Here is a 15463-nt window from a genome sequence, read left to right on the forward strand (position 1 = left end):
AAAAAGATGGGTACCTTTTCTCCAAGTTATAGTCTTGAGTTGCCTGGAAAGTTGAGAGGTTAAAAAACTTTCTGAATGCCAACACAGCCAGTATTTGTCAGAGGCATGACTTGAACTCAGGCCTTCCAGATTCTGAAGCCATCTTTTTATCTACCATGCCATGCTGTGAATAGAATCTCCCAATTTGCCAGGTTTACATTTTGGAAGGAGTGCTTACCAATGGTAATGATGAGCAGAAGTGAATAGTCCACACTTTATTTTTAATCAGACCTCTTTGTTGATCACACAGAAAATATTTACAGGTGGCCAGTAAAGGTTAAAGCTCAGTTATGGTTTATGGAAGACGCAAAATTTAACTGACCCACAAGTGGACTGAGCTCATGAACTTCAGGAATGACAGCCTGAGACACCAGAATTAATTAAGACAAATAATCCAGTTTGACCAGAAAGAAAGATATAGGACAAAATATGCTTCCTCTTCCTTTCCTGGAGGACTCCTTTGCTTTGCCTCTCAGTAAGAAGTAAAGTAAGTAATGATAATCCCAGAGAGAATATTGTTCTGTGTCATGTGATTTATTTTCCCTCAGAGGAGCAATCAGGGCTTTCAGAACAGTGAAGGAAAACAAGTTTCTACACATTGTAAAAAAATATTGTTGTTTGCTTTTTTTATCACCAGGAATTGCTTTATATTAGTGAAATCACAGGTCTAGTCCCTATCTGTACTCTTACTCTATCCTATATTGCCTTCATTTACAAATAGATCCCTCATCTCCTTCCCAATACATCATCTCTTGTGACAATGAATAAAAAATATGGGGAAAAGTTTATCAAAATTAATCAATACATCAACTGAATCTGACCATGTATGCAATGTTCCATACCTATAGACTTCACCTCTGCAAAAAAAGGTGCATCTCCTGTCTTCTTCAGGGTCAAACTTGGCATTTGCATGGTATTTCATTTTGTTTTATTGTTGTTATTATTTCCATGTTTATGTTGTCATAGTAATTTCATATCTTGTTTTTCCCAGTTCTGCTTATTTTACATTGCATTAGTTCCAATAAGTCTTCCTATGCTTCTCTGAATATGATTTCTTCATATTCATCGTTTTGCTTTTCATTTTAATTCATGACCTGGAATGAGGAATTTGTTGTATAATTGGACCAAATGTATACACTTAATATCCAGAACAAAAAGGGGTTTCAGTGACCATCTAATCCAACTCCTCAGTTTTAAATATGAGGAAGTTGAGACCTAGGGAAGTAAATGATTTGCCTAAGGTCACACAGGTGGTAATCATCAGAGGCAGGATTAGAACCCAGTTCTGCTTACTACAGAGCCACAACTCTTCCAACCATATCACATTGCCTTCCCTTAACATCTTCTGCCCCAGGGTAGAAATTCTTCAAATAGACTCTCTCCTCATCTTATCAGTGTCAAAGAGCATTACTAAGCATCTAGTTGCAGTTTTGATGGTGCTAGGTCCTGGAGCAAAGCAGTTTGGAGATACTTTGGAGAGCAGTTTGGAGAGGAATAAGTGACACACTTTGGGGCAAAATGCATGTTGGGTTAAACTAACTTTTTCCTGGCTGATGAGGCACAAAAGAAGTGATGGTAGGTTTTATGAATTCTTTTCTCTATCTCCACTTTCGGGAGGAAGAGGGCTATATCTAGGTTGCCAGGGAGTCAAGTAGGCATGTAGTTATAGCACCTGGAATGTATTAACAATCAATAGGTTTCTTGATTGGTTAAGAGTATGTTGAGGGAATGTGGAAAGGCCTAATAAACTCCATCCAGAACACCCAGTTGGATGGATCCCTAATTGTTGTGCAGATGTGTAATGGGAATGCAAATTTGGAAGATCTTCCCTGCCCCTAGGATAAAGTGCACCAGAAGCCTGGGGAGGGAGGCTTGTTTTTCAGTAGATACTTTTTGATTGGCCAATGAGTCAAAAAGGTTGTTACATTCTCTGAGCCAGGAGAAGGCTATATAAGCACTGATGTGTAGCTTTGTTTTGGGACTCACTTTGAGAAGTGTTCTGTGATTTGATCTGAATTCTGGGAAGCTGTTGTTGAGAGTCCCCCGGCTTTGAAAAACCCAGATGTGGAAACCCAGATGTTGACTGGGTATGGATGCAATGGTTGGACAGTTTAGAAATCTGTCTACTTAATCTGTTTCTGTCTTGATAATTCTGCCTGTATGCTTTGAAGTTCAGGGTGCTGACCTTTTTCCCCTGAACAAGGTAAACGATATATGTCTGACTGATTAAAGTAAGCTTGTTAACCCATTTTGAGTTGCTTTCCTTTAACAAAGCAGATCCAAGAACCTGTGGTGGAGGCAAACCCTGAGGACGCTTGGGGTGCTTGCTGCTACAAAATGGCATCACGAACAGGATCTGCAGAGTAAAAGGAAAGTATGGGGACTGGGATAATTGTTTGTTTCCCAGTTGTGGTAGCTGTGACTCTGTGGAGCCATGGACCAGGAGAGAAGAATGGCCTGCATGTGGATTTCACTGAGCTGAGAGCAGGAATGGTGAGCTGCCTGCATCGGGACCTGGGCAGAAGCCAGGAGCGGCTGCTGCCTGCAGGAGGAGAAGGAGCCCAGGAGTTCGGAATTCAGCCACAGGAAAAGATAAGAACTGAGCAGCAAAGCAGGGGCACTGAGTGTGTTTCCTGGCTGCTTCCCACAGTTTGGGACCCTGGGGGAGGATGGACTTGTGACTATGGTGGGTGAGATGAAGTGCCTTGGATCCCCAGGGACCCCACGTTGTTGGTTTTGTTGCCCAGCCCCCTCTCTGTGCTTGGAGGCAGGGGCTGGAGCTGTGTGAGGGGAAGGATACCCCTCCCCCCTCCCCCAGAGAGCTTTGTTTGAACTCTTGTTTTGAATTGAAGTGATAATGCTATCTATGTACTTTGTGTTTGTTTAAGGGCCAGTGGCCACTTTGGTAACTTTAGTTCTGTACTTTGAAAATGTGACCTAAGAAATGTTCAGAGCTAATTCAAAAGTAAATTGTCTATGCTATGGGCATGAAAGATCTTGGGGCCGAATGTAATGGGAATGCAAATTTGGAAGATCTTCCCTGCCCTTAGGCTAAAGTGCACCTGAAGCCTGGAGTGGGAGGCTTGTTTTTCAGTAGATACTTCTTGATTGGCCAGTGAGTCAATAAGGTTGTTACATTCTCTGAGCCAGGAGAAGGCTATATAAGCCCTGATGAGTAGCTTTGTTTTGGGACTCACTTTGAGAAGTGTTCTGTGATTTGATCTGAATTCTGGGAAGCTGTTGTTGAGAGTCCCCCGGCTTTGAAAAACCCAGATGTGGAAACCCAGATGTTGACTGGGTATGGATGTAATGGTTGGACAGTTTGGAAATCTGTCTACTTGATCTGTTTCTGTCTTGATAATTCTGCCTGTATGCTTTGAAGTTCAGGGTGCTGACCTTTTTCCCCTGAACAAGGTAAACGATATATGTCTAAAGTAAGCTTGTTAACCCATTTTGAGTTGCTTTCCTTTAACAAAGCAGATCCAAGAACCTGTGGTGGGGGCAAACCCTGAGGACGCTTGGGGTGCTTGCTGCTACAAGATGTTTGTAGTTGCCAGATCTGGGGAACTTTAACTCCATATTAATGTAGCGCCCGTGGTATTTTTGGTATGAAAAAATGTATGTACATTTAAAATGACTTTAATTCCCATTCTTGATTCTCACTTATTATATATCCCTTCCTGAATTTCTGAATATTCCCTTTTCCCTCGTTAAAAAATGCTAGAAAAGTTCTTGTTTTCTGAGGTGAGAAGTGCAGTAGTAAGGGAGCCAAGAGAATGGGTACAATTAATCAATCAACACACATTATTGAACACCTATTATGTTCCAAACATTACACTAGGTGCTGGAGATATAGACAAAATTGAAATAGAAGCAGGCAACAAGATGTGGTATCAGTGTTGGAGAGAGGGGAAAAAGTAATTAGGAAACAGAAAAGTGACTCTGTTGGATATCTGAACTCTTGAAGCCAGATGAATACTCAGGGATACAGCAAGCTAGCACTTAGATAATCCTTTAAGATTTACAAAATGATTTACAAATATTACTTCATTTTGTGCTCAGAATAGCCCTGTGAGGTAGGCATCATCATCACCATTCTTTTTTTTTTTTTTTTACAAATGAGGCCTTTATTAGAGAAACTTATAAAAATTTTTGATATTCATTGTCTGTGGTACCTTTTAGTAAAATAGTTTCCCTTATCACTTTTTCCAGTTGATAGTATTTTATTTTTTCAAGTTATATTTGCTTTTATAAGATTTTGAGTTCCAAATTTTTTTTCTCACTCTCTTCCTCCTCTCCACCCTCCCCAAGATTGTGTGCGATCTGATATGGGTTATACATGTGCAATCATATTAAACCTATTTCCACATTAGTCATGTTGTGAAAGAAGAATAAGAATAAAAGGAAAAAGCATGAGAAATAAAAAACAAACAAAAAAGAAAATAGTATGCTTCAATTTGCATTCAGACTGCATAGTTATTTCTCTGGATATGGATAGCATTTTTCATGATGAATCTTTTGGAATTGTCTTAGATCAGAGGTTCCCAAACTTATCTATTTTACTGCCCCCTTTTCAAAAAGAAAAAAAAATTTTCTCAGTCCCCCTCCCCCTCAATCTATTTTCTTTAACCCTGTAATGATTCTTTTGAAATTTTCATCAATTCAAAAATATTTTTAAAAATAGTGATGCATCTCAAATTGAATATTTTATTGTGAATTTGTGGGGTTTTTTTTTTTCCTGCATTGACATTTCGGTGATACAATGTTGAGTCATGTAACTGTATAGTACCATATTTGAAACAAGTCATTAGAAGCATATATTCCTACAAATACATGCTGGACTTCCTTACAATGCATCACACACCTGCCAACACTTGCTTATTAAGACCTGTCAATGGACTTGACCACTGTTTGGTTATAACTTGCATTTTATGTGTTTATTTGGAAAACAATCACTTAAGACTTTAACTCCATTACACAACAAATGAAACATGTATAAATGTTTTTTTTCTTTCTTTTTTTTTTTTTTTTAGGCAATCGGGGTTAAGTAACTTGCTCAAGGTTACATGGCCAGTTATTTCTGGGTGTGGTGCTAAGTATCTGAGGCCAGATTCGATCCCCAGGTCATCCTGACACTGGGGCCAGTGCTCTTACTCGCTGAGCCATCTGGCTGCCCCAGTATAAATGGTTTAAAAATTTTTTTAATCTTCTCTTTTCTCTCCTTATATTTCCACTACCCCATTATTTTTATTCAACACCCCTTAATTGCACCCAAGGCTACCACCACCCACATGGATCATTCTAGCATCCTCCCTCCCTAAGGAGGGATATTACCCACTTTGGGAACCTATATCTTAGATCATTGAATTGCTGAGAAGAGCTAAGTCTGTCAAAGTTGGTCATCGTACAATGTTGCTATTACTTTGCACAATATTCTCTTGGTTCTGCTCACTTCACTCAGCATCATTTTATATGTCTTTCCAAGTTCTTCTGAAATCCACCTGCTCATCATTTATTTTTTGAAGTTGTAGATGAAAATTTAATGCCATATTTAATATACACCTAGCTAGAAATAACAAATATGCTTATCTTACAACTCATTGATAAATCTCATGATGCCTGATCCAGTTCCCAACAATTCTATAACTTTCAAAAAAAATTTCAACATTCACCTTGTAAAATTTTGAGTTCTAAATTTCCTGCCATCCCTCCCCTCCCCTCTTCCAAAGATAACACACAATCTTTTATATACTATACATATACAATCATCTTAAACATATGCCCACATTAGTCATGTTGTGAAAGAAGAATCTGAACAAAAAGGAAAAACCACAAGGAATAAAGAACAAAAACCCCAAAAAAGGGAAAATGGTATGCTTTAATCAATATTCAGACTGTGTAGTTCTCTGGATGTGGATAGCATTTTTTTTGTCATGAGTTTTTTGGAATTGTCTTATATCATTGCATTGTTGAGAAGAGCTAAGTCTATAAAAGTTGGTCATTGCAAAATGTTGCTGTTACTGTGTACAACATTCTCCTGGTTCTGCTCACTTCACTGAGCATCAGTTCATGCAAGTCTTTCCAGTTTTTCTGAAGTCCACCTGTTCATCTTTTCTTATGGAACAATATTATTCCATTTCATTCATACACCACAGCTTATTCAGCCATTCCCCAACTGATGGGCATTCCCTCAATTTCCAATTCTTTGCCACCACAAAAAAATGTCATAAGTATTTTTGTACATGTGGATCCTTTTCCCATTTTTATGATCTCTTTGGGATACAGACCTATAAGTGGTATTGCTGGGCCAAAGGGTATGCACAGTTTTATAGCCTGTTGGGCATAGTTCCAAATTGCTTTCCACAATGGTTGAATCAGTTTACAATTCCACAAACAATGCATTAGTGTTCCAATTTTTCCACATCTACTGCAACATCATTTTCCTGCTTTGTCATGTTAGCCAATCTGATAGGTATGATGTGGTACCTCAGAGTTATTTTGATTTGCATTTCTCTAATCACAGTGATTTAGAGCATTTTTTTTTCATGTGATTGTAGATAGCTTTAATTTCTTTATCTGAAAACTACCTGTTCATACTTTTTGACCACTTATCAATCACGGAATGACTTGTATTCTTATAAATTTAACTCAGTTTTCTATATATTTTAGAAATGAGGACTTTATAAGAGACACTGACTGTAAAAAATTGTTTCCCAGCTTTCTGCTTTCCTTCTAATCTTGGTTGCATTGGTTTTGTTTGTGTAAAACCTTTTTAATTTAATGTAATTAAAATTATACATATTGTATTTTACAATGCTCTCTATTTCTTATTTGGTCAAAAGTTCTTCCCTTCTCCATAGATCTGACAGGTAAACTATTCCTTGCTCTTCTAATTTGCTTATGGTATTACCCTTTATGTCTAAATCATGTATCTATTTTGACCTTATTTGGCCTGTGTTATAAGATGTTGGTCTATCTCTAGTTTCTACCATACTGTTTTTCCAGTTTTCCCAGCAGTTTTTGTTAAATACTGGGTTCTTATCCCAGAAGGTATAATCTTTGGGTTTATCAAACAGTGAATTACTATAGTAATTGACTACTGTGTCTTATGTACCTAACCAATTCCACTGATCCACCACTCTTATTTCTTAGTCAGTACCAAGTAGTTCTGATGATTGCTGTTTTATAATACAGTTTTATGTCTGGTACAGATATACCACCTTCCCTTTCATTTCTTTTCATTAATTCACTTGATATTCTTGACCTTTTGTTCTTCCAGATGCATATTTTTATTATTTTTTAGTTGTTGGTAGCTTGATTGGTATGGCACTGAATTAGTAAATTAATGTAGGCAAAATTATAATTTTTATTATATTAACTAGACCTACAAATGAACAACTGATATTTTCCCAATAAGTTAGATCTAACTTTTTTTCTGTGAAAGGCGTTTCTGCATAATTGTGTTCATATACTTCCTGGGCTTGTCTTTGCAGGTAGGTTCCCAAATATTTTGTGTTTTCTATAATTATTTTAAATGGAATTTCTGTATCTCTTGCTCCTGCGCTTTGTTAGTAATATATGGAAATGCTCATGATTTATGTGTGTTTGTTTTATATCCTGCAACTCTGCTAAAGTTGTTAATGATTTCAAGTAGTTTTTCAGTTGATTCTCTAGGATCCTCTAAGTATACCATCATATCATCAAAGAGAATGCCAGTAATGAGACAACATACCAAAATTTATGGGATGTAGCCAAAGCAGTTTGTAGGGGGAATTTTGTATTTCTAAAAGCTTGTATGAATGAAAAGAAGAAAGAGAAGATCAAGGCACTGGGCATACAACTTAAAAAGTTACAAAAAGAATGAATTAAAAATCCCCAATTAAATACCAAATTAGAAATTCTGAAAATTAAAGGAGAGATTAATAAAATTGAATTAAAAATATTGAAGTAATATATAAAACTAAGAGCTGGTTTTATTTAAAAAAACAATAAAATAGATAAACATTTGATTAAAAAAAAGAAAGAGGAAAACCAAATTAACAGTATAAAAAATTAAAAGGTGAATTTACCACCAATGAAAAAGAATTTAAAAGAGTAATTAGGAATGATTTTGCCCAACTGTATGCCAGTAAATCTGATAATTTAAGTGAAATGGATGAAAACTTACAAAAATATAAATTTCCCAGATTAACAGAAAAGGAAAGTAAATACTTAACCCTATTTCAGAAAAAGAAGTTGAACAACCCATCAATAAACTCCCTAAGAAAAAAAATCTTCAGGGCAAGATGGATTTACAAATGAATGTTATCAAACATTTAAAAAAAACCAATTAATTCCAATACTATGTAAACTATTTGGAAAAATTAGTGAAGGAGGAGTCCTACCAATTTCTTTTTATGATACAAATATGGTTCTGATACCTAAACCAGGAAGAGCCAAAACAGAGAAAGAAAATTACAGACCAATTTCCCTAATGAATATTGACAAAAAATTTTAAAATAAATATTAGCATTGAGATTGCAGCAACTTATCATGAAGATGATTTACCATGGTATGACCACTACGACCAGGTGGGATTTATACCAGGAATGCAAGGCTGGTTTAATATTAGGAAAACTGTCAGCATAATTGACCATATCAATAACAAAATTAGCAGAAATCATATGATTATCTCAATAGATTTAGAAAAAGCTTTGGATAAAATACAGCACCCATTCCTATTAAAAACACAGGAAAGCATAGAACTAAATGGAGTTGTCCATAAAATAGTAAGTAGCATCTATCTAAAACTCTCTGCAATCATTATATGTAATGAGGATAAGCTAGGAGCATTCCCACTAAGGTCAAGGGTGAAACAAGGATTTCCATTATCACCACTGTTATTCAATATTGTGCTAGAAATGTGTAATGCGAATGTAAATTTTAAAGATCTTCCCTGCCCCTAGGCTAAAGTGCACCAGAAGCCTGGGGAGGGAGGCTTCTTTTTCAGTAGATACTTTTTGATTGGCCAGTGGGTCAATAAGGTTGTTACATTCTCGGAGCCAGGAGAAGGCTATATAAGCCCTGATGTGTAGCTTTGTTTTGGGACTCACTTTGAGAAGTGTTCTGTGATTTGATCTGAATTCTGGGAAGCCGTTGTTGAGAGTCCCCTGGCTTTGAAAAACCCAGATGTGGAAACCCAGATGTTGACTGGGTATGGATGTAATGGTTGGACAGTTTGGAAATCTGTCTACTTGATGTTTTTGTCTTGATAATTCTGCCTGTATGCTTTGAGGTTTGGGGTGCTGACCTTTTCTCCTGAACAAGGTAAACGATATATGTCTGACTGATTAAAGTAAGCTTGTTAACCCATTTTGAGTGGCTTTCCTTTAACAAAGCAGATCCAAGAACCTGTATGGGCGGTAAACCCTGAGGACGCTTGGGGTGCTTGCTGCTACAAAATGTTAGCATTAGCAATAAGAGAAGATAAAGAAATTGAAGGAATAGATGACAAGGAAACAAACACTATTTGCAGATGATATGATAGTACACTTAGAAAATCCTAGAGAATCAACTAAAAACTACTTGAAATAATTTATCACCATTTTTCAGATGAGGAAACTGAGACAGGTAGTAGTTGAGAATCTTGCCCAGGGTCACACATCTTGTAAGTATCAGATGTTTGAACTCAAGGCTTTCAGATTCCAGTTCACTCACCTTATCCACTGTGCCCCTAATTACCCCCACATTTAGGAAGTGTTAGAACTCCTGTTGTGGAAGTTCCCTCCACCACAGGTAAATTGTGAACTCTTATGCTATAGACAATTGACCAGTTGCCTGAAGAGAAAAGATATTAAACATTTGCCCTTGGTCACATGGGTAGTAAATGCCAGAGTCAGGATTTAAAGTGGGGTCTTCCTAAGTCAAAGTCCAGCACCCTCTCCATTATGCCAGAATGCTTCCCTCAGGAGTCTAACATCTGTACATATATCAAAGCCCTTATTAGACTTTAAATTCCGTAAAGACAGGGACTGTGACTTAGCTAGAGTTGGTATTACCCTATTAATTAGTAGAGGCCTCGTAAGGTAGCAAACACTTAACAAAATTTTGTTGAATTGTATTCGTGGCAGTAGGGTCTGGTGGAAAGAATATTGGCAGTAGAGTCAGAGGTTGTGGGTTCAAGTCTTCCATCTGACATTTATTATCTGTGTGACTTTGGTCAAGTCACTTAGTCTTTCTGAACTTCAGTTTCCTCATTTGTAAACAGGAAGAGTTCAGGTCTCTTTTAGCTCAATGAAATATATTTCTGCTTACAAGCTGGACAGTCAATCAAATAATGATAACAAAATATGGGCTCATCAGTAAACTGCTTAGAATTATTCTAACTGATGCCAGGAGATAGGGGGAATGTAAAATATAGTACATAGGGGTAGCTAGATGATGTAATGGATAGAGCCCCAGCACTGGAGTCAGGAGGAGTCGAAATTTGGAATCAGACTTTTACTAGCTCTGTGACCCTGGGTTAGTAACTTAACTCTGATTGTGTGTGTGTGTGTGTGTGTGTTTTAAGTGTTTTGTCTAGACTTCCTTCGTCCTTTTCACACTTGACTTCTTTCTTACTAAACAAGAAAATTAATAATGAAAATTTAAAAATAAATAAAGGTTTTAACCATTTTAAATGTCACATTTTCATATTTAAAAATTAAAATTACAAAATTTAAAATATCACAGTTTTTTTTAAAAGCATTGTTACTTAGAAAATTGAAAGTATCCATAGTTTTTCAGATGACAGAAATGCAACCAAAAGCATACTGGAGACAGCTTTAAAATTTGAAAATTTAAAATTAAAATAAATTCTAATTGTGATCAGGAGGCACATCTTTGTGAGTCTAAATCTGGCTTCAGACTCCTATACCAGCTTTTTGACCCTGGGCAAATCACTTAACCTCGTCTGCCTCATTTTGCTCATCTATAAAATGAGCTGGTGTAGGAAATGCTAAATCACTCCAGCATCTTTGCCAAAAAAAAACCCCAAATGGGGTCATGGAGAGTCAGACATGACTGAAAAATGACTGAATGTATCAGGACTTGATTTATTTTGATGATGACTGTCTAGACCTAAGAAAATGGTGGAGAAAATGTTAATTATGCAGTTTAAACTTTTTTTTCTTGAAAGCCAGTTGTTAAATATGTCCCATATACACCTGCCCACCACTATAGGTCCTAAACCTTCTAATAGTTGACATTCTCTGTGAAATCTAAATCCAAAAAATATTTAACATTTGTTTTCCAGCCTGATCCTTGGTCCTTATAGAATTCAATTGGGCTCCTTCTTGGACCCTGAAGCAACCCTCACCAAGGGCCATTGAGAGCTAGTGTTCCATTTGTATCATCACGGAGAACCTAAGGTTGCCTTCAGGGTACGATGAGATAATGAAGAACTCCAAAGCAGGAATACTGAGAACATTAAAACATCCTCACCCCAGCATTTTTTTTTTTTTACTTTTCAATGTGTCTCCAACATAGAGAGTTCTTATTAATGTAAAATGACTTTATTATTCCCATTTTAGAGATGAGAAAATAGAGACTGAGGAAGGTGAGATTTATGCAAGTTCACATGATCAGCTTGTGAATCTGATCAGATTCTGCATTTTGTGTGTGAACACCCAAGAGACCCTCACTGGGCCTGTCTGGGCAATGCTTCCATAAAAAAGTAGCTTCAGGAGGCAGAGTGAAGATGGTGGAGTAAAGGCAGGAACTCACCATAGCTGTCCCCAAAACCTCTCCAAATACATGTAAATCATTACTCTAACTAAATTCTAGAGTTTTTGAGCCCAGAAAAAGACAGAGTGAAACAATTTTCCACCCCAAGTCAACTTTGAGGTCACCAGGAAAGGTCTGTTGCATCAGAGTGAGAGAGGATCACAATGTAGAGGAAGAGAGGAGAGAATTTGGAATTGAAAATTTGAAAAGAAAAAGAGAATGTTAAAATTGTTTTTACATGTAATTGGGAAAAAATAAAATATTAAATAATGGGAGAAAAAGTAGCTTTAGCGTAACCCTAATGGGCAGATGGGTGACTTAGTAGATAGAGCACCAGGCCAAGAATTAGGAAGACCTGAGTTCAAATCTAAACTCAGACAATTACTAGCTGGGTGACCCTGAGTGAGTCACTTAACCCTGATTACTCTTTCTCTCTCTCCCCCTATCCCTCTCTGTTGGTCTCTCTCTCTCTCTCTCTCTGTATGTGTTGCATATACATATACATACATATATGTATTCTTTATAATTATATACAATCATATATAATGCAATTATATATTAAAATAGACTTTGCATATATATATTGCTGGTATATAGATGCCATCTAGAGGTTCCAGGTATATGACCTCTAAATCATATTTGCTATGAAGCCTTCTTTCATCTCTTGAGCTCAGAGTAGTCTCTCCTGTCTCAAATTTTCCTAGAGCTTTGTCTAGACTTCCTTTGTTCCCATCACACTTGACTGTAAGTCACCAAATAAATAAATCTAGCAGTCACTAATGGTTATGTGCATAGGGAGACAGACTGTCCCTCCCTTCCCTGTATGACCCAGACCCTCTCTTCTGCTTTCTGATTTATACTCAACTCTCTCAGGATCCTTGCAAAAATGTCACTCTTCTCCCCACCATTTTTTATAGGTCCAGCAAAAGAAGTGGTTATCACTTACAAGAGTATGAACCTCTCAATTTATCTGAAATTATTGAGACTCAGATTGCCTCCTCTTCATTGAGATGTTGTGGGCATGCCTCAGGAGATGTCCTCTAATCCTCTGGACAGGCTTTCTGTAGAATCAAAATTCCAGAGGGTCATTGTCATCTGTCCAACTTCCTACACTTGTATTGAACTGAAATCTAGCCCTAACCCACCATCCCTTGAAACTTCATACTTTGATTCTAGTTCTGTCTTCAGAGAATAAACTTAATAATTAATTAACTAAATAATTAATCAACTTAATCCTCTTCTATATTATAGGGCTTCAGATATTTGTGAGCAGTGAGGTCCTTCTCTAGCCTAAACTTTGTAAGTTAACAACAACAATAATTATAATAGCTAGCATTATATATTGCTTTAAGACATGCAAAGCATTTTACATATGTTATTTCATTTTATTCTCACAACAACACTGTGTCATAGGTTTTATTATTTTGCAGATGCCACTGAGACAAACAAAGGTTAAGTGACTTGCCCAGGGTCACAGCTTTATTAAGTGTCTGAAGCAGGATTCAAATTGAGCTTTTCTTGACTTCAAATCCAGTGCTTTTTTCAGTGTACCATCTACCCACCAGTTTCTTCAACAAATGGTTCCCAGACTTCTCACGATCCTGGTAATTACATTTCTCACTATTTCTGACATAAAATCCTCTTCCTCTTTCCCCTCAAGAGGCGCGTGTGTGTGTGTGTGTGTATAGAGTCCTTCCTAGTTTCTAAAAGTCCATGCCAATATAGGAAACGGCAAACTCTGGGACATACAATCAATATGGAAAGGCCTTATATATGAAACCAATCAAGGTCCAGCCTAGCCAAACACAGAAGGGCTCATCAAAAGAAATTGGTCACTTAGTGATAAATTTCTGGTCAGTGGGCAATGCATGAAATGTGGATTTGCATCTAGAAAGATAATGGCTATACCGGTGAGATAACTTTCAGAGTAACATAGTATACTTGGAAGGAATAGAAAGAGCACACATCTATATGTATGTATGTATCTGTCTGTCTGTCTGTCTCTGTGTCTATCTGTCTGTCTATCTATCTTCCATATTTCCTTACCATGCTTTCCTACTCAATCATTTGTTAAAGGATTATAGAACTAGTGCTGGAAGGCTCTCAGAGACCATCTATTCCAACTCCACTTTATAAGGGCGCAAAGTCCCCAGTGACTTTTCTCTTGGTCAGTCACATGGGTAGCATCAGAGATGGGATTCAAAGCTGGGTCCTCTGGCTCCAAAGCCAGTCTTGTTTCCACTGTACCTTTGTGTCCAGAGGGCTATATATGTACTATGTGCTGTATCACTAGGGGAGAGATACAAAGTTTAAGTAAGACCCAGTCCCTACCCTCAAGGGTGCAGTGGGGGGTAATGAAACATCAACACCCATAACGATAATATGAAATGCTGCATAGTAAGTGGGAGGTGCAAATAAAATGCTCTGTGAAATTAAAGCAGAAAAAGGTCATTCTTTTATGAACTGATGCAAAGTAAAGAGAGCTTAGAACACACTATGTCTTCAACAATGTGAGTGGAAAGAACAACCTCAAAACAATTTTGAAGAAAAGAATGTTGCAAATGACAATGAATAAATTGGTTCCAAAGAAGAGAAATAAGAAGATTCCCTCCTCCCACTCCTTTGCAGAGGTGATGGGGGAGAGGTTCATAGCTGTGGAGCATTGCATATGTCTTTTTTTAATGTATGGATATTTTTTGCTGATTTTTTCCTCTTCTTTTTTTTTGGGGGGGGGGAAGGCAAGGCAATTGGGGTTAAGTGACTTGCCCAAGGTCACACAGCTAGTAAATGTGTCAAGTGTCTGAGATCAAATTTGAACTTAGGTCCTCCAGACTCCAGGGTCTGTGCCCCTCCCCCCCCCTTTTTAAAACAGTTTTTTGTTTTACAAGACGACTCTCTGAAAGGGAAGCAGAAAGATGAAAGGAGAAGGCTAGGTGACATAAAAACAAAGGATATTGATAATCTATGTTTTTAAAATAGGAATTGATTCTAGTAATTATGCCAAATGAAAAAGCAAAACAAACCAAAAAACAAAAGGTTATTATTCACCTTTTTGGAGCATGTGGGATTTGAATTAGGCTGGAAGGTAATGGAATAGGAAGAAATTCAACAGTTGAAGAAGGTAAAGAAGCCTGTTGTAGACATTTGCTAAGCCAAGTTTTGGGGACACATCTAAAAGTCAAAGAGTAGGCCTTCACTAGAATATAGTGAGGAGAAAATAATAATAAGGAATTAAATCATTAGGCCAAGGTTTTGAATTTACTTGGAGAGAGACAGGGAGGGAGGGAGGGAAGGAAGAAGGGAGAGAGACAGAGAGAACACTAGGAGAAAGAAGGTCATGTTTCTGAAGCCACAAGAGGATCCAGAAGACGATACTGGTAGCTTTAGTCTCATTATAACTTTTCCACGATATGCCTTTCCAGTTCTCTCATTTGTTGTCTTCCACCATTAGGATGAAAGGTCATTGAGGGCAGGGACTATTTTACTTGCTTGTATTTTTATTTCCTGCAGTTAGCTCAAGGCCTGGCACATAGTAAGCATTTAATAAATTCTGTCTCCATATCTCTCTGTCTTTCTGTCTCTCTCTGTCTCTCTTTCTGTCTCTGTCTCCTCTCTTTGTCTCTCACCCCTCCTTTTCCCCTATCTTTGTCTCTGTCTGTCTCTGTCTGTTTCTCTCTGTCTC

Source organism: Petaurus breviceps, unplaced genomic scaffold (genome assembly GCF_028583685.1).
Source record: "Petaurus breviceps papuanus isolate PSGF00001 unplaced genomic scaffold, PetGlider_PUasm1.0 90845, whole genome shotgun sequence".
NCBI lineage: Eukaryota > Metazoa > Chordata > Mammalia > Diprotodontia > Petauridae > Petaurus > Petaurus breviceps.